We start from the raw sequence: 26,216 nt of genomic DNA on the forward strand, positions 1-26,216 counted from the left end.
CTGTTGAGGGCAAATGGAATATCAGGAACTAGTTTGTTTCTCATGAGCATTGTCTTCATGAGATTCAGCTACAGTCCAACCTTTTCACACTTACAGTTGAAGTCAGCCAGCATTCGTGCCATTTGGCTGATATTTGGTGTTATGAGAACGATGTCATCAGTGAAGCAGAAGTGGTGTAATTGCCAACCGTTTATCTTCATTCCCATCCCTTCCCATTTCAGGCATTGCATGATGTTCTTGAGGGTGGCACTGAAGAGTTTTGGTAAAATGGTGTCACCCTGCCGAACCTCTCTCTTTACGTCAATGATCACTTCTTTGTAGAATGGTGAGGTCCTGGTGGTCGATTGTGCTGAATCCTTTTTGGAACCTGGCTTGCTCACATGGTTGTCCTTCGTATAGTGTTCTGCCAATCCTATTCAGGATGACTCGAGTGAATAACTTGTCGACAATGGACAGCAGGCAGATCAGGCAATAGTTGCCGATGTCATGGATGTCTCCCTTCTTGTACAATAGGACAGTCCTGCTGGTTTTCCATTGGGATGGAACCTTGCCTTCAGACAGGTAGAGTGTGAAGAGCCGAGCCAGTGTATTGACGAGTACTGCCGGTAGATTCTTCAGGTGTTTGGGTCTGACCTTGTCTGGACTGGGTTCTGTATGCTTCTTTACTGATGAAATGTCATGTCAGATTTAGGAAGGGAGGACATTGGGAACGACATACCCATCCTGCGGAATTTGGTATGTGGGCAGGTGGACATGGCTATCAAAGAGACCCAAGTAGAAGTTGTGGATAACCTTTTCCATTGCCCTTCTGGAAGATGTGATAGATCCACTTAGTAAACATATAGTTACTAAAAATGCCTATAATAATAAAAGTGAATACAAGGTTATTTTGATCATGATAAAGTCAGAAAATACTTTTTAAATTTAATATGTTTTATTTTCATTACATACCTGACCTTCACACTATTTGACCTCGCCATCCATTCACTGGTGATAGCACAGAGAATTTCACAGTTGCAACATTTAAAGTTAGATTTCAAAGCATAAAAGGAGATATCCAATTTCAATTTGGGGCTAGCATGTCTTTTTGCACATACCACTTTTGGAAGACCCAGCTCTTAGATTTATCTAGTAAGATGTGAATATACCCCCCTACCTCACACACACACACACACACACACACACACACGCACGCACACACATCTCCTTTATGTGGTAGGATCTTTCCTGTAGCAATAAAATAGCATGTGAATAAGTAAATAATAAAGGTTATAAGCCTCTCCCATATGCCCAGAGACCAACTCAGAAAATGGTCATCAAGCAGAGACAAAGGATAACAGATTATGTCTCTTGATAATTTGTTTCCCTACTTATGACTGCAAGAAGAGAAGGCATATTAAGGAAGTGGAAATGACCCTGAGCCCCACGAGAAGTCATTCTGCCTAAATCCCTGGTAAAGATCTGGGAGGATACCAAGTTACAGGCTCCCACATGTGTGTGTAGATGCATTAAAGTAGATTTGGATTAGAGAGAGAGTAAGAAGGAATGTACCTGCCACAGAGGCAGGGGTTGGGATGGGGTTGGGGTAGTGGGAGGGATACACTGGTTATGGAAAATGTGTGCTGGTGGAGGGATGGGTGCTCAATCATTGTATGACTGAAACGTAATCATGAAAGTTTGTAAGTGTATCTCACAGTGAGTCAATAGAAATATAATATAAAACAAAGTAGATTTGGGGAATATTAGTGCTGTCAAATAGATGTTCTTGAAACAGATAATATGCTTATATAAATCTCATCAGTTTGTTATGAGGATGTCTATCAACATAAACTCCTACATTTTTTAAGATGGGTGGTGCTGCTAGAATGAGAGAAATGCCAGAGCTCTAACTACTGCCCACACAAAATAAAGAACTTCATGGTTGCTGTGCAAGATCAGGGTGAGGACTGTCTCAGAACTTTGAGACACCCAACTCTCCAATAACCCTGCTTGGATGGGAAGAACCTCATGGATGCTGGACAAGAGGTGTGTTCTCTAGATTCTGAACCCTAGTACTTTAAAGAGATGTAGGTGGCAGGTGGAGACATCTCTCCACTGAACAATCAGTATTAATCTTCTGCATCCATTGGAACTTCAGGCTACAAAAAAACAAATAATGAAGAAACACTTTGGCTAGCATTGGATGGTCACTGCAGTTCAAGCAGGACAAATGCCTGGACTGAGATCATACAAATATCCAGCCCACCAGCAAGCTCATTCATAGAAGAAAAAGGATGCACACAATTGCCTGAGGTGGGTAGCTGGGACTAGACAAAATATTAGTGATTCTGGAAGTCAGTGCGGCAGATGAAACATCCTACCCCAGGTATCATCAAAGCTAAATCTCCACAGATTCCAAGCCTCAGGCTATAAATTCCTGCTCTTTAGTTCAGACCCCACAGAGGGAGAATTGCCACAGTGAGGAAGTGCCTCCTCCATCATTGCCATAGTGAGATTCTTCCTCCATCATTGAAATATCAGGCAAGATATTCTCCACAGTGAACCACCAATAATGTTTGATACCCAAGGCTGAATCTAGAAGAAGGATTTGGGAACAAAGATGAGATCAAGAACAGGTCTGTTCACAAGAAAGGTGGGGGACAGCGGCATTGAGGGATTTTATTCTCAGGTTTGCCCTTCCGTGGAATGAAACTGAATGGAATTCCAATAATGACTCAAATGGAAATGAAGAAAATTATTGGATTCAGGAAAGATGAAGGAATTCTTCAGCAACTCTCAAACTCCATTAAAAGAAGAAACTCTGATAATGAGTTTATCAGAAGTTGAAAGGAGAAGGAATAACAAAGTGTATAATAAAAAAAAATTAAAAACAGAACTTTGCAAACCTAACATAAGAATTAACTATAGGAATCTAGAAAACTGACCAGAGCACCCAAATCTCTAATCCAAAATGGCATACACTATGTTCTCTCATTATTAAACTATATAAGTAAATAATAAAGAAAAGCTAGTAAATACTGCTAGGGAAGAATATCTAACACATAAAAGCACATAATAAGGCTATCTTCAGATTTCTGAGAAGATACTCTAAAGGCAGAACAGATTTGAATGTAGATATTTAAAATTTAGAAAATAAATAAAATTAAAACTTCCAATTAAGAATACTATACTTTTAAAGATTATCACCCAAGTGCAGGAGAGATAGTATAGTGGGTAGGGTACTGGCTTTGAAAGAGGTTGACTCTGCTTGGATCCCCAACACCCTATACATTCCCTGAAGGCCTACCAGGAGAGATCCCTGAGTACAGAGCCAAGAATAAACCCTGAGCACAACCAGGTATGACATGAAAGCAAACAATCAAAACTACAAAATGAATTATCATTCAAATATGATTTCAAGAAAAAACTTTTCCAGATAAGTAAAATCAAATTAAGTTTATCACTCTTCACTGCAGGAATTGTTGAAAAGAACTCTTTTGCAGGAAAAGGAAATAATAATTGTCTAATACTTTCAGTGGGGCCAGAGCTGGGAGGGCATTTGCCTTGTATGCAGCCAACCCGGGTTCAATCTTAGGAATCCCATATGGTTCCCCAAGCACCACCAGCAGTAGTTCCTGAGTGCAGAGCCAGGAGTAACCCCTGAGCATAGGTGGGTGTTGCCCAAAAAGCCAGAAGAAAAACATAAGACTTTCATATGATGATAAACAGAAATTCATATAGTATGATAATAAAATGCAATTCATAAACAGAATCATAAACACAAATAAGAAAAATGTGGTAACAATAAAACATCAAAGAGGAGTAATAATAGCATAAAATCTGTTTAGTCTAAAGATGAGTTGACACCAGACTAATTTCTATAGAGGTAGACTTAAACTTCGTGGCAGTCACAAAAAAAAACAAGTAGATCAAGCGTAAAAAATATAAAAGCATGCGTGCAGAAGTGATGTGTATTGATGTGTGTTCGAGGGCTCTCAGGGCGGCACTCTCTCTCTCTCTCTCTCTCTCTCTCTCTCTCTCTCAGCTCATGTTCAGTGCTCTCAAGCTGCTGCGTATGGACCAGATCTGGATGGCTCCTCCTTTGTGCTTCGCTTTTGTGTGTGCTGCTGTGCTCTCTAGTGTCTGTCTCTCTATCTCTGACTCTGTCTCTGTAGTCTCTCCTCTGGTCTCTTCTGTTCTCTCTCTGTCTCTGTCATCTCTTCTCTGGTCTCTTCTGATCTCTCTACCAATCTCTCTTCCGATCTCTCCTGCTTCTCTCTCTGGAGTCCCACTTGCTCTCTTTCTGACTCTGACTCTTCTGACTCTGACCCCTACTTCTGACTCTGCCCCTTCTGCTCTTACAGTCTTAGTTTATATAGCAATCACATGGGGTGGTGATACAAAGGTGGATTGAAAATTAACAAATCAACAGAGAGGTAAGACCACTCCTCCAGGAGACTAACTCAAGGATAAAATCTCATCTAAGGAGATTACTCCAGATTACTAGGAGATCCGCTTAAGGGTGGGATCCAATCCAGAGTGGGTCACTTTCTTCTTTCCTCAGCTAGTAATCCACTTAAATAGTTGTAGTAAATCTACTTCTAGTATTTCTAGCAATGTCATTCTTTATGAGTACAGTAAGAGGTACATCAAACTTAAAGTTTTGTTCCTCCTGAGGACATCTCACTTTATATTCCAGACCACAGTCCTCACTCAGGTCAGGTTAGTCTTCCTAACCAGCAGGGTCCTAGTCTCGTCATTGTTACTTTTGGACCATGACAGCATTTGTCTATGACCATGCTCTCAACTTCTAGTTGAGTATTGTGGCACTTTGACCTGGCCCATTTCGATGCCAGGGTAGCTCATAGCTTGCCCTGGGTCCATTCAGTCCCTCGTTGGGACCCTGCTTGGGGGTGCTAGGAACTAAGGGCAACTGAGACAAGAAAGCAGATGCCCAGGAGTAAATATTATTCATAGTCAATCAACTCCCAAGTTACAAGAGCATAATATTAACTATCTTCCTGTTTTCATACAGAAAGGACATTGCTTTAAGGTGAACTAATTTACCTGCAGCAAGGCTGAAAGGACAAACCCAATGTTATCCTACAATCAAGGACACTTAGAAGAAAATTCTAATAAATATTTAAAAATATTCTTGGGGTCCTGGAGAGATAAACGTCAGATAGGGCTCATGTCTAGCACACGGCCCACCTGAGTTCAATTCCCAGCACTCTGCACGGTCCCCTGAGCCCCACTAGGAGTAATCCCTGAGCACAGAGACAAAAGTAAGCTCTGAGCACTGCCGGGTGTAGCACAAAAACAGGAATAACCAGAAAAATCGTCATGGAAAAAGCTACCTAAAGGAAAGATATGAATAGAAACTTATGAAAAAAGAAAACTACAAAACACCCAAACAGAAGATATAGAAGCAGTAACTAAACCCTGTATGTCAATAATCACCTTAAACTTTAAACAAAGATGGTCTAAACACACCAATCAAAATCACAAATCATCATCATCATCATCATCATCATTATCATCATCATCATCATTATCATCATCCCGTTGATCGTTGAATTTTTTGAGCGGTCTCAGTAACGTCTCCATTCGTCCTAGCCCTGAGATTTTAGAAGCCTCTCTCTACTCATCCTTCTCAACAATACCGCATTGGAGGCTCTTTCAGAGCCAGGGGAATGAGACCCAGCTTGTTACTGGTTTTGGCATGTTAATACACCATGGGGACCTTGCAAGACTCTCTCATGTGGGCAAGAAACTCCTGGTAGTTTGCCAGTTTCTCCCAGAGGGCGAAGTAGACTATAAAACATCCGGGAGCTTCAGGGAGCTTGCTTTTAAGTCTCTGGATGCTGGCCATTGATTGGATTACATGGTGCCGGGGGCAATCCCTGGGTGTGACTGCCTAGCTACTGGCAAATGGGAAATCTGGGCAGAGGAGGCCCAGTCCTGAACCTAGCAGGCTTGGAGGTCTCAGACCCGAGTCCCACACACCTAGGTTCCTCTGCCAGTACCTTCATGTATGAGGCTCATCCGAATGTGTGGCGAGGGGCCTTGAGCATGGCTGTGTCTAGGCTCCAGTAAAAATCACAAATTAATAAAAAATAAATAAAATACATCTATCACTGTATCACTGTCACCCAGTTGTTCATCAATGTGCTTGAGTGGGCACCAGTAATGTCTCCACTCATCCCTGTTGTGTGCTAGTGTAGCCAGATGGCGTACTGGGGGCTCTTTCGGGGTCAGGAGAATGAGGATCATCCTTGTTACTGTTTTTTGGCATATAGAATACGCCACAGGTAACTTGCCAGGCTCTGCTTTGCAGGCAGGATTCTCTTGGTAGCTTGCCAGTCTATCTCTTTTCTCTCTTCTCAGAGATCCCTGCAAAATTCATCTATAATATATAAAAAGAATTGAGAAAAATATTTTCACAATAAAAAGTTGGAATGAGGAATTTAAAGCAAATACAAAGAAAAAGGTAGAATATTCAATGCTGAATTAAGAAGTTATATACATAATCAATGAATTATTCTTCAGCTACATGTATGACATCAGCTATGTATACAAAACCACTGAACCATTAATGCTGTCAGTTATTTTAAAAGATAGGATTGTGTTCTGTACAATAACAAGAATAGAATTTAAGATTATGCTAAGAAAAGTAAGTCAGGAAGTGAAATACAACTTCATGTTAGCCTCACTTATACATGAAACACAACAAAAATAACTCTTACACTCTGAAAATTATAGTGGTCACCAGCAGGATAGGGCTGGAGCGATAGCACAGCAGGTAGTGTGTTTGTCTTGCATGCTGCCGACCCAGGTTTGATTCCTCTGTCCCTCTCAGAGAGCTCGGCAAGCTACGAGAGTATCCCGTATGGCAGAGCCTGGCAAGCTACCTGTGATGTATTCGATATGCCAAAAACAGTAACAAGTCTCACAATTGAGACATTACAGGTGCCTGCTTGAGGATATTGATGAGCAATGGGATGACAGTGATACAGTGATACCAGCAGCATAGGGGGATGGAATAAATGGATATAAAGAATCTTTAGCAGGGGTGGGGGGGAGCATTGGACCACATTCAGCAGTGTTCAGGCTTACTTTTTACTGCCTGGTCAGGGATCACTACTTCTGGTGATGCTCAGTAGACTATATGCAGTGCCAGGGATTGAATCAGTGTTGGCTGCATGCAAAGAAAAGGACTTAACCCCTAGACTGCATCTCCAGTTCATAAAGGATTATTTGAGTGAACAGAGTTGCACAGCGGAAGCGTGCTGAGCCCATAAGGGAACATTTAATTAATTTTTAATTGATGTAATATTGGTTAACAAGACTATGTATGTTTTTTGTTTTGTTGTGTTTTGTTTTGCTTTTTGGGTCACACCCGGCGATGCACAGGGATTACTCCTGGTTTTACACTCAGGAATTACCCCTGGCGCTGCTCAGGGGACCATATGGGATGCTGGGAATCGAACCCGGGTCGGCCGCATGCAAGGCAAACGCCCTACCCGCTGTGCTATTACTCCAGCCCCGACTATGTATGTTTATCTGCTTTAAGGTTACACTGTTACCACACCACATACATTCCAAAATACCCAATATTCTTCTAGCACTGTCCAACAAACGTTTTCTCTCCTTTTTTAAACATTTTTATTGAGGTACTGTGATTCACAATACTTAATGATGAATTCCCCTACATTTTATTCAAGCACCATGTCCCTCACCAATGTATTCACCTCCTTCCTTTAACACCTCCATGTCCCCTCTTTCAATTTCCCAACTCAGTTGTGTGGATAGGTTCTACCATTATTTTGCCTTTGGTCCGATGGATGTTTTCAACCAAGTTCCCCTAATCCTTGGTAACCTCAGATCTTTAGTCAGAGTCTAAGGATTTGTATTAATTGGACTATATCCCGTAGCTTTTATTCTTTATATGCCACATATGTAAGAAGATCCTTTTATTAGTATGATGCCACTGGAAACTTTGGTGGCAGATAAGACTTACACATATTTAGATAGATGTGAAGTTGAACTCCTATAATCTTAGAGTACAATAAGTGGTAGGATAATAAAATAGAGTTTTCAACAAATTATTAAATGAATAAAAGCATTAACTTTTTATTGAGGTAGCATTTAAAATCACAAACAAATTAAAACAGAAATGTCAACAACAGAAAAGTAGCTTAGAATCCTAAAATCAAAACAAAATAATAGCGACCTATTCTCTCCGCTCTCGGTTCTCAGCAAGCAGATTGGAATTTTAGAGAGAATGATAACATTTAATTTTCCCTGCACATTAGAGTTTCTGGATGAGTGAATTTGTGGTCAGTTAGATGTGGGGTATGAAATGAACTTGGATTTCAGGGGTCTATGGTCATCTTGTAGCTGCCTTTTAGGAACATTAACTAGCTAAACTAAAAGAAGCATGTTCTGCCAAGGTCAGAAATTAGATGTAGGCAATCAGCAGATGGGAGAAACAAGATAAGTTACCATAAAATTCTTTCTTGAATTCTGAAATTTTTAAAAGACAAATTGTTATTCCAGAAAAGAAAGTTCAGTTCCAGCTGGAACTTAGGCCATTAATTCACTGGCCTTGGACTTCTTTTAAGATACCTTGGAGGAAGAGTTGAGACTCCATAACAAGATCAGATAGAATTTGGGTAGCAATGAGAACAACAAGACCCTGGAGGAAGAATGAGATCGCAGATGCTCTTGCAAGAGCCAGCTCAGTTCAAGCCAGGCAGACAGGAGGAAGCTGGATAACAGTTTAGAGACTGAAAGTTGGGAAAGGAGTGGTGAAAGGGAGTTATGGATGATTGGGTTGAACTGTTGGCTCATATTTGCTACAAAGTCCCATCTCTATAGAGCCCTCTTAAGGTCTCGTTCTGTTAAGAATGTATAACTATTGCAGTGACTGAAGTACTGTAATGAGGCAGGAGTCAGTATTAAGGAAAAGCAAAGCATCTTTGTGATTAAGCAGTTACTTAAAAGTAGGAGGTGAGATTTCACCACTACCAGGATTCACAAAGGCAGTCCTGGAGGGAATGGAGGATGAAGTAAAACAGTCGTTTAGACAGACATGACCCCCACCAACTCTAAATAGGACAGTCTTATATAAAAGAATTATTTATGGATATGCAAAAATTTGTAAAGAGAGTAAATTGGGGCAATATTTTGAAAATAATAACAGACACCCAGTGCATAGTTCTGCATATCCATCTGCAGAGAGGAGAAATTAGGAATGCTACAATTAGAATGCAAAGAAAAAAACACATTAATAATTTTCAAAATTGGCCCCTTTATAATAGCCTCCCATTTCCTCATTTGCATAGCAATTCACTTTCGGAAAGGGTGGCGTCTGAGTCTCAGCCATGCAGTATACATATATTATACATACCCCACAATGGAGCCCGTCTCGCTCACAGTATCTGCTCTTGGCACATCTCAGGGCATCTGTCACAAATATAAATGACACCCACCCTGTGTGCTTTGTTGAGAGAGAGATTAAGAACATGCTTTCAACCATGAACCAGTAGTTTGGATAATATGAGGTTTGGCAGGATATTGAGGCTGGGGGGTGTAGGGCTAGAATTGAGGGAGACCAGGAGTCGGGCTATTGAGGTTGGGTCAGTTGCTTCATTAATCTGAGCTCCAGATCTTTCTTCAAGGGAGAAAGCTGAAGATGATTCCTAAAACACCTTCCTGAGAGAGACTCTTGGTCTGCAGCTGGAGATAAGGGCTTCATGAACTCAAGAGAGCTATGGGGAAGGAGAGATATTTGCTGAGGTTCCTTCTACTCCCTTCCTTGTCTAGCTTCTCCTCATCATCCTCCCTTCCATCCCACCATCTCCCCAAACACTATGAGATATTCTCATTTACCAAAATCAACATATTCCCTCAAGCTGATGCCAGTGATTTTCCTTCAGATATGAATTTAATCCTAGTAGTGCTACCCCTCACCAAGAGAGGGAGTGTCCAACACCCCCCACCCATGCCCTTGGTTCTGGGCCTGCCTGTCTATAGTTCTTCTACCTGAAACATCACTGTATCACTGCCATCCCATTGATCATCGATTTGCTCAAGCAGGCACCAGTAACATCTCCATTCGTCCTGGCCCTAAGATTTTAGCAGCCTCTCTTTACTCACTCTTCCCAGTGATGCCGCATTTGAAGTTCTTTCAGGGTAAGGGGAATGAGACCCATCATTGCCACTGTATTTGGCATATCGAATACTCCATGGAGAACTTGCCAGGCTCTGCCATGCAGGCAGGATGCTCTTGGTACCTTGGTACTCAGAGAACTCTCAGGTTCTCTGAGAGGGAGAACTAGGCTATAAGAGGTCGTGCAGCTGCAAATGCGGTAGTGCGCTTCTGGGACCGTTGTTTTATAGTCTCTGGATCTTAGCTGTTGATGGGATTACACAGCACCAGAGCAGTTTGTGGGTGTGGCGCCAAGCTACTGGAAAATGGGGGGTTCTGGGTGCCACTTTTCTTGCTTAGCCTCCGAGAGTTAATCTCCCAGATAGAGTTATTTGTTCCTCAGCTTTTGAGGGAAATGACAAATGCTTCCCCTCTCCTTGCTCCTTTACCTCCCTTCAGAGTTTCCCCAGATTTTCTCCTAAAGAGTCCTCATTCTATAGTATGTCACCTCCCCAGAGAGGCCAGCCCTCATCATTCCTCCTTTGCCCTCAGTTATGCCCTAATCTCTCTTTAATTTATTCACTACACCTTGACTCTGCCCTGTTAATATATGTGCATGTGTGTTTTGTGTTTATTGCTTGTCTCTCTCCATAATAAAGGCCTGGGAATGAATTAAATATTGAATGAATTAAATATCCTGAGACAGACCTTCAAGTATCTAATCAGTTAATCTTTGATAAAGGAGCAAAGAATATGAAGTGGAGTGAGAAAAGCCTCCTTAACAAATGGTGTTGGCTCATTTGTGGAATATAAAGTAACAGAATGGGAGACTAACACCCAAGCATAGTAGAGATAAGTACCAAGAGGAGTACTCCACAGCTTGGAAGCTGACCTCACATGTTAGGTGAAGAAGCAGCTCTGATAGAGAAGGGATCACCAAGCAAAGGGTGCTAGGTGGATCCACTAGGGATGGGAAATAGGGCTGAAAATAGACTATAGACCGAACAAGATGCCTACTTAATACCTCTGTAGCAAACCACAACACCCAAAAAGAGAGAGAGATCAAAGGGGAATGCCCTGCCACAGAGGCAGGGTAGGGTGAAGGGGACAGGGTGGGGGTGGTGGGAGGAATGCTGGGACCATTGGTGGTGGAAAATGGGCACTGGTGGAGGGATGAGTACTCGATCATTGTATGATTGAAATGTAAGCATGAAAACCTGTAAGTCTGTAACTTTGTCTCATGGTGATTCACTAATAAAAAAATTTTAAATGAATAAATAAAAATAAATAATTTTTTTAAAAAAATGGTGTTGGAAAAACTTTTCACCTCCATGGGGGTGAAAAAATGAACTTGACCTCTTTCTAACACCATGCACAAAAATCAATTCAAAATTGATTAAAGACCTTGACATCAAACCTGAATTCATAGAATACATTGAGAAAGACATGGGCATAATGCTCTGAAGTCACAACTAAATGCATCTGTATGGATGAACCAAGTGGAAGCAAAGATAAACAAATGGTACTACATTAAATTAAGAAGCATCTGCACCTCAAAGGAAATGTGGACCAATATAAAAAGACCAAGATACAAATAATGGGAGAAATTATTTTTCCACCTGTTAAAATAAAAAATATATAAGGCACTGGCAGAAAAAACAAACATGCAATGCATCAAAAAATGGGGAGAAGAAATGAATGAAATGTCTTCAAAGAAGAAATAAAAATGGCCAAAGGGCACATGAAAAAATACTATGCATCACTAATCATCAGGGAACTGCAAATAAGGACATCTCCCACCACAAGGACTCACACACATCAAAAAGAATATGAACAATCAGTGCTGGTGTGGATGTAGGGAGAAATCAATTCTCATTTACTGCTGGTGGGAATGTCAACTGGCTCAGCCTTTCTCAAAAACAATATGAACTTTCCTAAAAAAAAACCCTAGGAATTGACCTTCCATTTTACTCATCAATTACACTTTTTGAAATATACTCCAAAGGCCCAAATACAAAATGAAGAAAAGACGTTTGCACTACTATGTTCCTTGCAGCAGTATATACAATTGCCAAAATCCAAAAACAACCCAAGTGTCCAAGAATAGATCACAAATAGATATGTTTGAATAGATACCTGTAAAAAACATCTGCCAGGGGGTGACAGGGGGAAGAGCCCCGGCAGCTTTCCCCGTCAGTTGCCCAGCCCCACCCCACCCCCGCCCCACCCCCCCCACCCCCCACCTCGGATTCAGGGGTTCAGTCCTGGGCCATTTGCCCAGCCCAAGCCATGGGGCAGACGGAGGAGGAAAACAAGGGACAAGCCGGTTGATCGATCAGTTGTCGTTTATTCCATTCTCTCCTGTCTCTCTCTCCGCTTCTCTCCCAGCTCCGGATCTCTCTCCAAATCTCTCCCCCAACCCACTCTTCCAGCCTCGTTAAATACCCCCGGCATGAGGGGGTTGGGGCTTACACATAGGTGTGGTCACCATAAATAGGGGTAAAGTTCTTTCCCTTCAGGGTATGCTGCTTTTAGGACAGATTCTCCTTTAGCAGGACCATCCACCCAAGGGCGGAGTCCCATGAGTGTGTTTCTCCTCTCCTCGTCCAGCAAACATATAAGCATTCATAATATTAATCATTTTGTATGAACACAAGAAATGCATTAAGTTTATAGAATTGCTCTCCTGGGGCCATCTCAATCTCAGACTACAGTGCTCAGGCCAGATTAGTCTTTCTTATCCCTAGCAGGGTTCGAGTCTTATCGTTACTTTTGGATCATGACAGCATTTGTCCATGATCAAACTCTTAACTTATAGTTAAGAATTAGGCACTTTGGCCAGGCCCATCTCGATGCCAGGGTACCACATAACTCACAGATTGCCCTGGATCCGTCCTGTCCCTCATCGGGACCCTGCTTTTGGGGTGCTAGGAACTGAGGGCAACTGAGACTTAAGTGGAGAAAGGAGATGCCTGGGAATGAATAATATTTGAAGCCAATTAAATCCCAAGTTACAAAAGCATAATATTGTCTTCTTGTGTCTATACAAAAAGGACATTGCTTTAAAGTAAATTATTCAAAAGACATAAGGAGAGGAGAAAGGCAATATTAACTTATAATATAAGTTCAGTGTCCTAGAAAGGTCTGACCTTACAAATTAACAGAGTCAGATTAGGGGGGAAAGCTGATTAACTGTTTTGGGGAAGAGAGCATAGAGAAGTGATTACAGCTAAACAAAGGGATGGGAGTGACTCGGGAACACCTTGATGGGTGTGGTTGGGATAAGCCTAAACTCCTGAATAAATCAGGATAAGCTTCTTGTGGCAAGGGGGTAAAGGACAAAGTAATGTCATTCTACAGATACCAAAGAAACTATGGTATCAATACACAATGGCCATAAAATAAATTTATGCAATGTGCTGCTACATGGAGGGACCTGGAGAGTATAATGCTGAGTGAAGTTAGCCAGAGACAAAGAGACAGACACAGAACGATCTGTCTCATATGTGGGATGTAAAGAAAAATAATGGTGGAATAATGGATACCTTATATACGATATCTTATAGCCTACTTCTCCCTCTGGAAGAACCTGGCAAACTACTGAGAGTTTCCTGCCCACATGGAGAGCCTCACAAGGTCCCCAGGGTGTATTAATATGCCAAAACCAGTAACAAACTGAGTCTCATTCCTCTGACCCTGAAAGAGCCTCCAGTACGGCAACATTGGAAGGATGAGTAGAGAGGCTTCTAAAATCTCAGGGCTTAAACGAATGGAGATGTAACTGAGACTGCTCAAGAAATTCGACCATCAACGGGATGATGATGATGATGATGATGATGATGATGATGATGATGATGAATGGATACCCAAAGACAACTGAAACAAAGAACATGAGAGCTGGTCTTTAATAATGAACATGCCACTTGAGGGGTCTAGGGATGAAGAGGCAGGTGGTAGGGGTAAAGCCTTTGGTAGAGGGAAGTGTTCAACCAGGAAGAAGTGGTGGTGCTAAAAGATGGTAAAAGGTTGTATTTGAAACCCTACCAACAACAGTACTGTAAATCGTAGTGCAAAACTTTTAAAAGATAAGTCTCATAGAAGCAGACTAGTGGGTGGGAGGTAAGTGGGTTGAGGGGACATTAGCGGAGGGAAGTAGACACTGGTGAAGGGATCAGTGTTAAAATATTGTATGACTGAAACCCAATCATGAATAAGAAACTTTGGCACACCTACACAATGGAATACTATGCAGCTACTAGGAGAGATGAAGTCATGAAATTTGCTTATAAGTGGATAGACATGGAGAGTATCATGCTAAGTGAAATGAGTCCAAAAGAGAGGAACAGACATACAAAAACTGCACTCATTTGTGGAGTATAAAATAACATAACATGAGACTAACACCCAAGGACAGTAGATACAAGGGCCGGGGAGATTGCTCCATAGTTAGAAGCCTGCCTCATGAGCAGAGGGGAGGAGGCAGCTGGAATAGAGAAGGGATCACTAAGAAAATGAGGGTTGGAGGAATCGGTTGGGATGGGAAATGTGTGCCAAAAATAGAAAAAGGACCAAACATGATGACCTCTGAGCATCTGTACTGCAAACCATAATGCCCCAAAGTAGAGAGAGAGTTTGGGGAATATTATCTGCCATGGAGGCAGGGAGGGTGGGAAAGGGGGGATGTACTGGGGATATTGGTGGTGGGCAATGTGCACTGGATGGGTGTTTGACCATTGTGTGATCATAACCCAAACATGAAAGCTTGTAACTATATCTCACACTGATTCAATAAAATAACATTTTAATTAATTAACTAATTGATTATAAAATTTTAAGGAAAGAAAGGGCTAGAAACTGGGAGATTGCTCGGTCACTAATGCACCTACTTCCTAAGCATGACACTAGGAGTTTGATCCCTGGTGCTGGCACATACACAAAATCACTAGAGAGGGCTAGGATCACATGCAGATCCCACCCCTGCCGCACTCAGGTGTGTGGGAGCAGCTGGAATCTGTGGTGAGCCTCACAGTTTAAAAGCGCATCTGAGGGTACCATGATCAGAAGCATCTGAGCACCACAGTAACCCCTGATGAGCACCATTGGTCATGGCACAGAGGGCAGAGAAGGGAGGGATGAAAATGGAAGATGGAACTAAGGAAGGAGGAGAAAAAGAGGAAAAAGGCAGGCCTGCACTTAGAACACAACCAATGATATTATTCAACTTAACAACTACTGCTGAGTGAAGGGATAATGTACCTTCGCGAGTGTGTTTACACTCATAGGTGACATGCTCAGACCCTCTTCCAACCCCTTCTTCTGTGTCTCCTCCCTGTCTGTATAAATTTCTCTCTGTTTTTCACTATCCACCTCCTCCCTGTGTCTCTGTCTCTGTCTCTCTCTCTCCGACTCTCTCTCACTCTCTTTCTCTCTCTCTCTCTCTCTCTCTCTCTCACACACACACACACACACACACACAAGTGGACACACGCGCACGCACGCTCCTTGTATTCAGCTCTGGCTTTTCAACACCTAATCAAATATCTGACACATAGGAGGAGTGTAGCAGACATCTGAGTGTCTCAGTCCATAACAAAATACCATATAATGGAGAGCCTATAAATTATAGAAATTTATTTCTCATGAAACTAGAGGTTGAGATGTTCACGATCAGGGCACCAATAATTAGGTGTCTGAGGAAGGTCTGTCTAGATGACCCTGACACTAATTCATTCCTTGTTCTTATTCCTTTACCCTAATGATAACGGATTAAAGGAACCTTCCCAATAAATGTCAGGCTAGCTAGCTGGGTTTGAAGGAGACATCAATTGCATCAGGCAAACTGCTCAGTTGCCTCCTTGTTTTGAACAAACCAAGAAAGGAGGAAAAAAGAGTCCAATTTTACTGCTTGATTTCCATTCTATGTTGTGTAGTCCAAATTGGAGCGATAGCACAGTGGGTAGGGCGTTTGCCTTCCATGTGGCCAACCTGGGTTCCATTCCTTCGTCCCTCTCGGAGAGCCCGGCAAGCCACCGAGAGTATCTTGCCCACACGGCAGAGCCTGGCAAGCTATTCATGGTATATTTGATATGCCAAAAACAGTAACAACAAGTCTCGCCATAGAGACATTACTGGTACCCGATTGAGCAAATCGATGAGCAACGGGATAACAGTGATACAACAGTGATACAGTTGTGTAGTCATAGAACTCAGTCTCCATCTAGTAACCAAGGCTCTGGGTGAAAAACTTTATGACCCACTAAAATCTGAACATATCTGGAACCCTGCTAGCTAGAATTGCCAGGTTATATCATTGTGCACAATGCTAAAAGCAGTTCACCTACATATCAGGAAGACCAAGATGGACTTGCATTGAAAAAAAAGAAGTGGGAAGAGAAGGGAGGAGGTAGATGGCAGAAGGGTCAGCAGGAGGGCAGGAGGAGGGCCTGAGATCAGGGTTGGCCAAAGTCCTCAGCTGGGGAAGCAGGCGCTGTGAGCACAGGGCTTCACACTTGGCCTAAGAAAACCTTTGCCGGGGCCTAAATACAACTTTTTAACTTAAAAAACTTTAGCAGTAATCAGTTCCATCTGTGTAGCAGAACAAATTCCCAAATCCAAATAGTTTCCCTAGAAAGAAACAGTCCTGTCAGCCCTACTTCCTTAACTCTTTCATCCCTGAGGGAGAAACACAACCATACCTGTTCTTGAATGCCTAGGAAATAGAATAGACTGAGTCACTTTGGTGGCCTTTGAGAAGGGGAATGGCGTGGACACAGGGGTCTTCTCCCTCCCATTCAGATCCCTGCTCTAGGTCAGGTCTCTCTGGTCCTCTTTCTTACCCCTGACTTTGCCATCATCTCAATAAGGGGTTGTAACCTAGAGTTCACCAGCCCAATTCTGCCTGTTGCACGTTTTTGAAGATAAGCTATCGGAGTAGCTATGCCTCTTGACATCTGTCCTGCTTAGGATTCTATTAGATTTGAGTGTTGTGTCTGAGATCGTATGGCTCCTAAAGCTTAAAATATGGACTACCTGGTGCTCTGCAGAAAATCTTTATAGAGCTTAATGAAGTATGGTGACTGAAGGTTTATCCATTTTTATTAGTATCAATTCTTCAATTTTATTTCACTATAGATATGGGAAAGCAATGTGTGTCTTCAGAGATCAGAAATACTGGTTCATTTCAAATAAGAAACAGTGGTTCCCAAAAGAAGGTGACATGTCCAGGCTTAGGTAATGGGGCCTGGCCTGAGTCCTAAGTTCTCTTCCCTCTGTCTCTCTCTCTTCTAGGTCAGTATGCTTCCCACTATGAAGGTTGCTTCTCTGTACAATGGAGCTAATCCACACAATAAAGTGGCCAAAATAACACACATATCTGTGTTCTCCATGGTCACTAAAAACATGGCCCACATAAACTGGTATTCAGAAAGAATATTATCCAAAGATCCTTTTGACATACTTTAAAAGAATAGTCTATTTTGCTGAAGCATAGTGATTTGCAGAATGCGTCATAGTTGAATCTTAGACATAAAATGCTCCAGCTCTAATCCCACCTTCCATGTCAACTTCCATCCATTGGTGTTACCAGGTTCCCTCTCCTTCCCTCCCACCTCACCCTGCCCTCTTGACCTTTTTAAATTTGGTTGTTAAAGTTTGGGTCTCATGATTTCAGGGTTGTTGACTCTGTGGCTTGTCATTAGGAAAATCCAAATCAAGACAACAATGAGATACTAGTGAGAATGGCACATATCAAAAATCCTGGGAACAATCTGTGTTGATGAGGATGCAGTGAAAAAGGAACTCTCATCCACTGCTGGTGAGAATGGTGTCTGGCTCAAGCCCTTTTAAATATATTTTGCATAGAAATGCTTGAGTACTTCCAAAACATGACCTGATGTTTTAATACTTGTGAAATGACCAGATATTCTAATATTTGAATATTTCGCATCTAAGAATAGGACCAAAGATGCGGGAATGCTCTGTGTTCACTCAAACCAAATAAAAGTGGGATATTGATTGTAATGGGTTATTGTACTTATCACATGTAAGTAATTAGTTTTTCCAGTTAGATTTGAATATATATTTTTCTAAGTATCTCTCAAAGCATTTTTGACTGATCAAGTAGACAAGAAATTCTGAGAGAGAGCAAATACAGTTTTGTTTTCAATTTATGCATTCCTTCCAGCTTTCTTGGAACTTAATACATGAACACAAAAGAATAAACTCACAATTAACTGGAATCAATCTAAACCAGAGTCCTCTAATAATTGAAATTCACTTTTTGAGTCAACCTTCCCATCACTCAACATTTAGGGAAAAGATTCTCATAGCAACAAAACAAGTAGATGAAAATTTGGTTTAAAAATTGACAAGGCAACTTCTGGAAGACGTCTCTGGAATCAGTACAGATGAGTAATTTCCTAGGGTCCCCACAGTTTGTTAGGTATATGACCCTTGGGGGACTGGGTAGACGATTCCGGGAAGCAGTTAGAGGAAAAGGTGGAGTCACCAGCTGGACCAAAAGAGGCTTGTGTTCTTACAACCGGCCCTAAATCAGATCATCCCTGAGTACTAACACTTCCCTGACTCACACACATGGACAAAACTAAGTTTTCATAAAGCACCTTTGCCCTCTATTGAGAAGCAGAGAAAACTGTGAATTTGGTAATTGAATTTCCTGGGTTCAAATACTTGGTCTTTTTTTTTTTTTTTGATCAGTTGTGTCACCTTAAAACAGTGACCTGATTTCTCTGCCCCTTGGTTTCCTCATCTGTTAAATGGTAGGATACTTCTTGAACTTCAGTGAGCTAATATATTTGAGTTCCTAAAAGAACTGGAAATATTTTTATCTCAAAACCCTTATCTCAGATAGTGGCCTGAATCTAAACAACAGATTCAGGGCCCTGGAATGGTTTCTAGCAATTCACATAATTATACTGCACACTACAATGTAAATATCTGGTTATGAATCAGGTACTGCTGTTAGCCTTTGACTTCAAATGGTCAATTTTAACTATGGTTAGTGGGAAGGAAGTCAGAAGGCAATTGTTTAAATTCAATTTCCTTAAGATAGAAAATTCCAGGTTCCAGTGAAACCTGATTATACTTTGGGGGCAGTAAAATACTGCAACCTGGAAATTAAGATGCTTTGATGTCAAAATAGTCAGGACTGACAACACAGATTATGTAATTTAACAGTATTCCCCTTCAATATGAGGAAATAGAGGATTTCTCCCCCATTGATACCTCAATTCAATATTAAGAGTCAAGTCTCAACCAAGTTACTCCAAATATATGGACAGCAACAAACAATATTACAGCAATGCCAGTCAACCTGTGAAACACTAACAAGAGTTCCTAATGGACATTTGCTGAAGATGAGCAAAGATGTTCTAGATGTCTTTACTACTTGTCCCTGATGTAACCACGCAGACCCTGAGGTTTCTCCAATTTTACCCTAATAGTTGTCACCACACATAGTACAGTGTTACAGATTGTCAATTACACATTGGGAGAGAGGGTGCCAGAAAGACACAGAATATAATAAACTAAATGATGATATTGGAAATACTCATGTGTCAAGATATCTAGAACCACTGCCAAGGTTGGCGCCAGGTACAGAACTCAAGTTCTTCCTTCCATCCCTCTTCCACACATTTTTTGTAGGGAAAACATATGTCATAAAGTAGATGTCCTTTCTGCTATCCAGGTTCATTTATAACCCTCCAAACTCAGTCTCACCATAGTATCAGAGAGGTTTTTGTTATATTGTAACCATTGGCATTTATTACTACTGATAATTTCATGTTTTCCATTGAATCTCAGGACCTGGAAGCCTGAGAACTATACTGACCAGATTTCCTTGCCTCCAAGGTTGTCTAAATATGATTCCCTCTCTAGATATAATTTATGCTTTGCCAGTAAAGCTCCCTGACATAAGGTATAGAAAGTGGAAGAAAGATTGAAATCATTCATTACATTTAGAAGGTGCAGCATGAGGCACCATGCATGATTCTGTAGTGGATTTCTGAGGTATATCTGCATCAATAGGAAGAAAGATTCCTATTCTGGACAACTTTGAAATTTTGTGATTCTTGGTATCACAGCTTAAAAACTACTGATAGCCCTTCAGACTTTTGCCCTTCTTATTCTTCACAGAGATTTTTATAAGCACTTGGTTATGCAAATGAAAAATATCAGTCAGTGACTTGTATCTTACTAGATGAACTCTGCCTGATGGGAGTAGTCTGCCGTCACAATTGTGTAATTTGATGTAAGGAATTTTCCGGGCTTCAGCTGCCACTTGGGCAAGTGATACACTTGGCAATGATAACCAATGAGTTTCCCTCAAGTTATAATATCTGCAAAACCCTAGTAATCTATACATTTTGTCATAGATTTGTGAGCAAGTGGAGAGAGAGGTCAGAAGACTTGCATTTAAAAATCTAATTATGTCCTGCAGCTAAAGTATATGATCCTTTAAATAACCACAAAATTTCTCCCATAGTTGAAAGATATCCAAGTCTTGCTTACAAACATGGGTGTGATAAAGACTGTCGATCCTGTAGACGTTGCTCCTGAAAAATAATACAGAGTGCATGTTTGCCCTTTCATTATAAGAGCAGAATTTCATTATAAGAGCAGAATTTACTTTTCCCAGATTCACTCCCCAAAGTCTAGTGCAGTATCTACCCTCTTCCAACACCCAAGTCTCAATGTCTTCTCTTTCTCTTCAACTTAAAGGAGAGTAATTCTTCTATGATGGCTCTATTATCCTCCCATACACTCTTTTCTTTACAACTAAAATAAATAACTCTAGAAGAAGGTTTGTGGGAGATGTAATCAGTCACGGCATCTCCTAAGTTAGTGATCAACCCCACCCCTAACTCCCACCAAATATTCCTGCATATTTTCCAGTTCAAGGTACCCTGGGTTACTTCCAATGGTGGTTAAATTTTCTACAATTCACTTCAAAGCTGAGGAAGACCAATGTGTGTATGTGTGATAAACATGGATTTGCCTGAGTACTAAGACTCCTCAACCAATGATTGACCAGAGAGTGTTAAGTATTCCAGCGCCCCAGCTCCTGGATGGAATAGCTTGAGAATTAAGCAGAATATTTTCTCTTCCTTCTCCTTCTCCTCCCCTTCTCCTTCTCCTCCCCTTCTCCTCTTCCTCCTCCTTCTTCTCCTCCTCCTCTTCCTCTTCTTCTTCTTCTTCTCCTTCTCCTTCTCCTCCTCCTCCTCCTCCTCCTCTTCCTCCTCCTCCTCCTCCTCCTCCTCCTCCTCCTCCTCCTCCTTCTTCTTCTTCTTCTTCTTCTTCTTCTTCTTCTTCTTCTTCTTCTTCTTCTTCTTCTTCTTCTTCTTCTTCTTCTTCTTCTTTCTTTCTTATTCTTTTTTTCTACTTCTGCTTCTTCTCTCTCTTGTTTTTTTTACTTACCCCTATCTCTGCACCAAGGGATCACTCCTGAGGAAGCTCAGTGTATCATATGGGGTGCCTGAAACCAAACCCAGGGTGCAAGGCAAGCACCCTATTTGCTCCAGTCAGAAAGCAGGATGTTTTCTATATGTTTTTCATAGTTTTCACATGGGATTTGAAGCCCAGTGACACTTACTGGTAACACACTTAATGACACACACTTTGTCAGCTGCCTTCCCTTCCAACCTCTCTTCCTGAATAACCATATACATTTGAGTCCTTGCCTCAGAGTCTACTTCTGAGAAACTTCGGAAGAGCATCAAGTTGACTGTAGGCTTTTCTTCATGCCAGTCCCTTACATTCAGGCAAATGTGATGGTGATAATTTTTATATGCAGAAAAGGAAATAAATTCCTGGAATTAGAGTTAAAGAGTAGCCTCTGTTGAGGGATTTTATAAACAGCATGGAGTCTCTAACTAAGAGCAAGAAGAAGACAAAAAGATAAAATACTCATGTATAAAACTCTGACCTGTAACTAGGATCCAAAGACATCTATAGCTCTTGTTATCTTCATTATCTGTTAGCTCCTCATTATCATTTTTTCCCTGGATCATACAAGTCATTCTTTTTTTATTCATTGATTCAATCATATATTCACTCATTCAACAGTCAAAATCATTTCAGAAAGGCATATGCTATGTTGGTAGCTGTTTTCAGTGGTGGGAAGAAGAGACCAACAGAGCGGAGTCCTGGAACTTAAGATGTTTCCAGGGCAGAGGCCCTAAACAGAAGCCCCTGGGGTACCAAGTACACCTCCCCACTTAGGGCCCCTTGGCTGGAGGCTTTGTCAAGAGGTCTTTACTTGGCTCTGGAAGGGATCGGCTGCACACTGTATTTGGCTCACTCAAAGCAAACAAGCAATAATGTAATGGCAGAAAGCCTCATAAAAATGGTTATTTCTATTCCCGGACTTCTCTAGGGTTCCATCTAATTTATAAACATTGTTTTATGAAAAATTGAGATCATTCTTGGAAGTGCCCAGAGAGAGTGACCTTTGCTTGTTTTGGTGCAGTGTTTGTGTGTGAATGTGTACATGGCTATTGTTGCTAAGGAGGTGAAAGCCAGCCTGGGGTAATGGCTGCCTTTCCATTCTAAATATTCCCTCCATGGTGTAACTGACACCCCCGCCCCCACTCCATACTTAGGTCTCCCCAAACGGAAAGGAATGGAGTCAGCTGCCTTGCTGAGAGCCTGGGCAAAGAGGAGCCCCTACAGCACAACGAAGACAAATTCTACAGATGCTTCCAGACCCAAACATGCAAAGGATGATCTGACTGACCTAGTTTCTCAAGAACACCTCAACTAACATCTTATGAGGGGGTGGGCAGGCATGAATATCAACCTCTGTCTCTAGGGCCATGCATCCAATTCCAGAATTCTGAGCTGACAGAAACTTGGGGTGGTGAGTGGGATTTTAGCAAAGGGGGACTTAGAGACTCAGGTTCAGTGCGGTGCAGGAAAGCTACCCCAGGAGAACTCAGCCTCAGGGTGAAGAGGGCTGCAGAAGAGTTGCTTCGCAGCTCTGTCATTGAACTTGTCATGTGGCCCTGGATGCATCACTTAGCCTCTCTAGACATCAATAAAAATATTTCTGTCATATTTGGGGAACTTATTAAGCAAATATGATGTGTGTAAAATGTATAGCAGGTAGCCCTTGCCAAGTATCTGGTGAACTCTTTTCTTTGTGTGGAATTTCCTCTCCTCAGCTGAATCACGCCTCCTGTTACTGAAGCTTCTTTTCAAGTATTAATTCAGTTCATAAGTCTTCTCTGTCCCCCATCTGAAAATGCAACCTTTTGCCTGTTCTTGATCTACCCATTTCCTTCCCTTCCTTTCCTTCATAATATTTATCATTACCTGTAATCATGTGATATCTATAATTTTCTTTTTCACTTTCTCTCCCTTGAGTAGAATGTATGAGGGCGAAAGCTTTGTTGTTTGTGGTTGTAAACCTAATGTCCATAATGATTTCAAGCGTGCAATTTTATTAATTAAACCAACAATTATTGTGCACTGCTATGACTTTCTATATAAAGGCAATGTGTATATTCTGGACTATTTCAGAAACAGGGAAGTCCAGATGAAATCTAAATGTTTCTAAAATCCCCCCAACCAAAATTTTCCTGACTTGGTTAACCTTGAGAAAAGAATGCACACGATACCCAGAGATGCCAGTTAAGAAATCCTTTATTCCAGGGGCATCTTTTTAACTTGATCTACCCCACTTGTCTTGTGCCACAGCCTTTTTTGTTTAGCCCTGGTGCATTTTAGAAGGAACTTACTCCACTTTAGGGTTATTTGTTTTACTGCTAATGAACTGATGGCCCATCTGAAAGGAAATATCCTTAATTGCAGTTCCTTTGAAGCCCAGTGGAGGAACTTTCAGTGGTCTGCACAGCTCCCTAGAGACTTCGCTAGAGCCATTACCTCAAGTCCTTGAGGTAATAGATATGGCCCAATCATAGAGCCAGAGTACATAAGAACGAACTTAGAGGACACATTTCAAGAAAAGGTTGATACAACTAGTCCTAAGAGTACCTGAGTGGGGCCCTCTGGACAAGCTAGTCTTTTAACTGGTCTTCCATGGTCTAACTCTGAGTTAAACAAGCATTGAATGGTAAAGATAGGAGCATCAGTGAAATCTCAACAAATAGTGTAACTCTACCCATTCTTTAAGGCCTTTGGTGCTCCTATTGGACTTTTATGTTAAAGCAAGGTTAAGAGAAGAAAACAGAAATTAACATAAGTGAAGTAGGTGACATCGGTTCGTGCAAGTTCTCAGACACAGAGCTGGGATGGAGTTCTCATTTTCCTTGTTCTGATCTAGGCTCAGCATACGTTTAAGACAAGGACTAAGTCTAAATTGCTGTCATAAATTCCTCAGCACCTAGGACAGTGCCTGGCACTGTTTTTGGAATAGTCCATATGTGTCACATTTTAAATTTAAGTATTTGTATTGGGGTAGGGAGCGGGGTGGGGAAAATAGTCAAAAGTCAGAGAGACCAAATGGTTGAGCAGTTCAGCTATCTCTGAGCTTTTGCTAAATCCAACTTTGTCTTCAGTTTCCCTTTATCACATTCGTCTCTCAGACCTGGCCATCCGCTCCATGGTTCTTCTTCCCAAAACTTTGAAATGTCAAATCCAATGGGTACTTGGGGTGGAGGTTGGAATCTATGCATTGTTGCTTCTTCACTCTAGGATATTTTCAAAAATGAAGCAAATTTTAGACCTGTGATGTCACAGTATGCACATCAGTGGTCAACAATATCTAAGTCACCAATTGAACAGAAACAAACTGTCCCAGTGAACTGACTAGCTAAGTAGGACAACACATCACTGGAAAGGGATAAAATGATAGGGAGCACTGGGGAGGCAAAATGGACTTGAACCTCTGAGGTTCAAATTCTGTAGAGAAGTGGTGCATTCTGTGAATCTGAGTTTTAGCAAGTCGGTCTCCTAATGAATTCTGATAACACCAAATATAAAAGTTCTCATGAAGGAGCTAAAAGGTGAAATTCTAGTCACGAGAAAACCTTTGGGTAACTATGAAAACTTGTCCAATTTACTTGACCTCCCTTTTGTGTGACTTTCTTATCAGGACAAGGAGGGTATAATTCAAAACGTGTAAAATGAGAACTCGATGACTCAATACAGCTTCCAAAAAAGTTGGCCATTGCCACATTTCTTCAGAGCTTTTGGCCTTCTTATTTATGTAGATCTATTAATTCTATCAAGCACATTAAAATCAGCCATATTCCACATTCCAAATTAAATGTAATTTAAATAAACTACAAAATTATTTAATACACTTGATTGGTTGGTATGTTACATTTTGTAGACATCTAATTATATATTGATTTAATTTTATAATTTTCTTTATACATTTTGAGCCAAACTTCTTTTTTTTCAGGCCCCAAACATGTTTATGGACTTTTAAAAAAATTAGGTCCTAGATATGAGTTTAGTGCCTAATAGATAAAACAGTCCTCATTTTGTGGCCAAGAGAATAGTTTAACGGGCATGAAACTAGCCAGGGATTAGCTTGATAGGAATACAAGCAGCTTAGCCCTTGGAATCTTATATTCTACCCATTTTTCAACCTGGACCTGGCATTGCTACCCTATCTTTCATAAGAAAAAAATGTAAGATACTATCTAACCCAACTTTTATTATTTTATTAACTATAACCTCCCTGTCTTCAAAGCATAACTCTGGCATATCAAACTGGCTGACATGTCTGGGTAATTGACTCCATTTGGTGATCTAAAATTATCCATTTGTGGGCCAGAGAGATTGTACAGTAGGTAGGGGTCTTCCTATGCATGCAGCCGACCCAAGTTTGATCCCTGGCACCACATATATGGTCCCTTGAACCCCACCATGAGTGATCCTTGAGTGCAGAGCCAGGAGTAAGCTCTGAGAACTGAAAATATGGCAAAAAACAACCAAAAGTAAGAGAATAAATTAATGAATGAGTGAATGAATATAAAAAAGTGTCTATTTGTGATAGGGAGTGAAGGCTTGGTTAAGGCCAAGTCTTAGCTTCTGTCTTGACTTGCTTAAATTCAAGGGACATATAGAACAATGAATTCCCAATGCCTCCATGATA

Source organism: Sorex araneus, chromosome 10 (genome assembly GCF_027595985.1).
Source record: "Sorex araneus isolate mSorAra2 chromosome 10, mSorAra2.pri, whole genome shotgun sequence".
Classification (NCBI taxonomy): domain Eukaryota; kingdom Metazoa; phylum Chordata; class Mammalia; order Eulipotyphla; family Soricidae; genus Sorex; species Sorex araneus.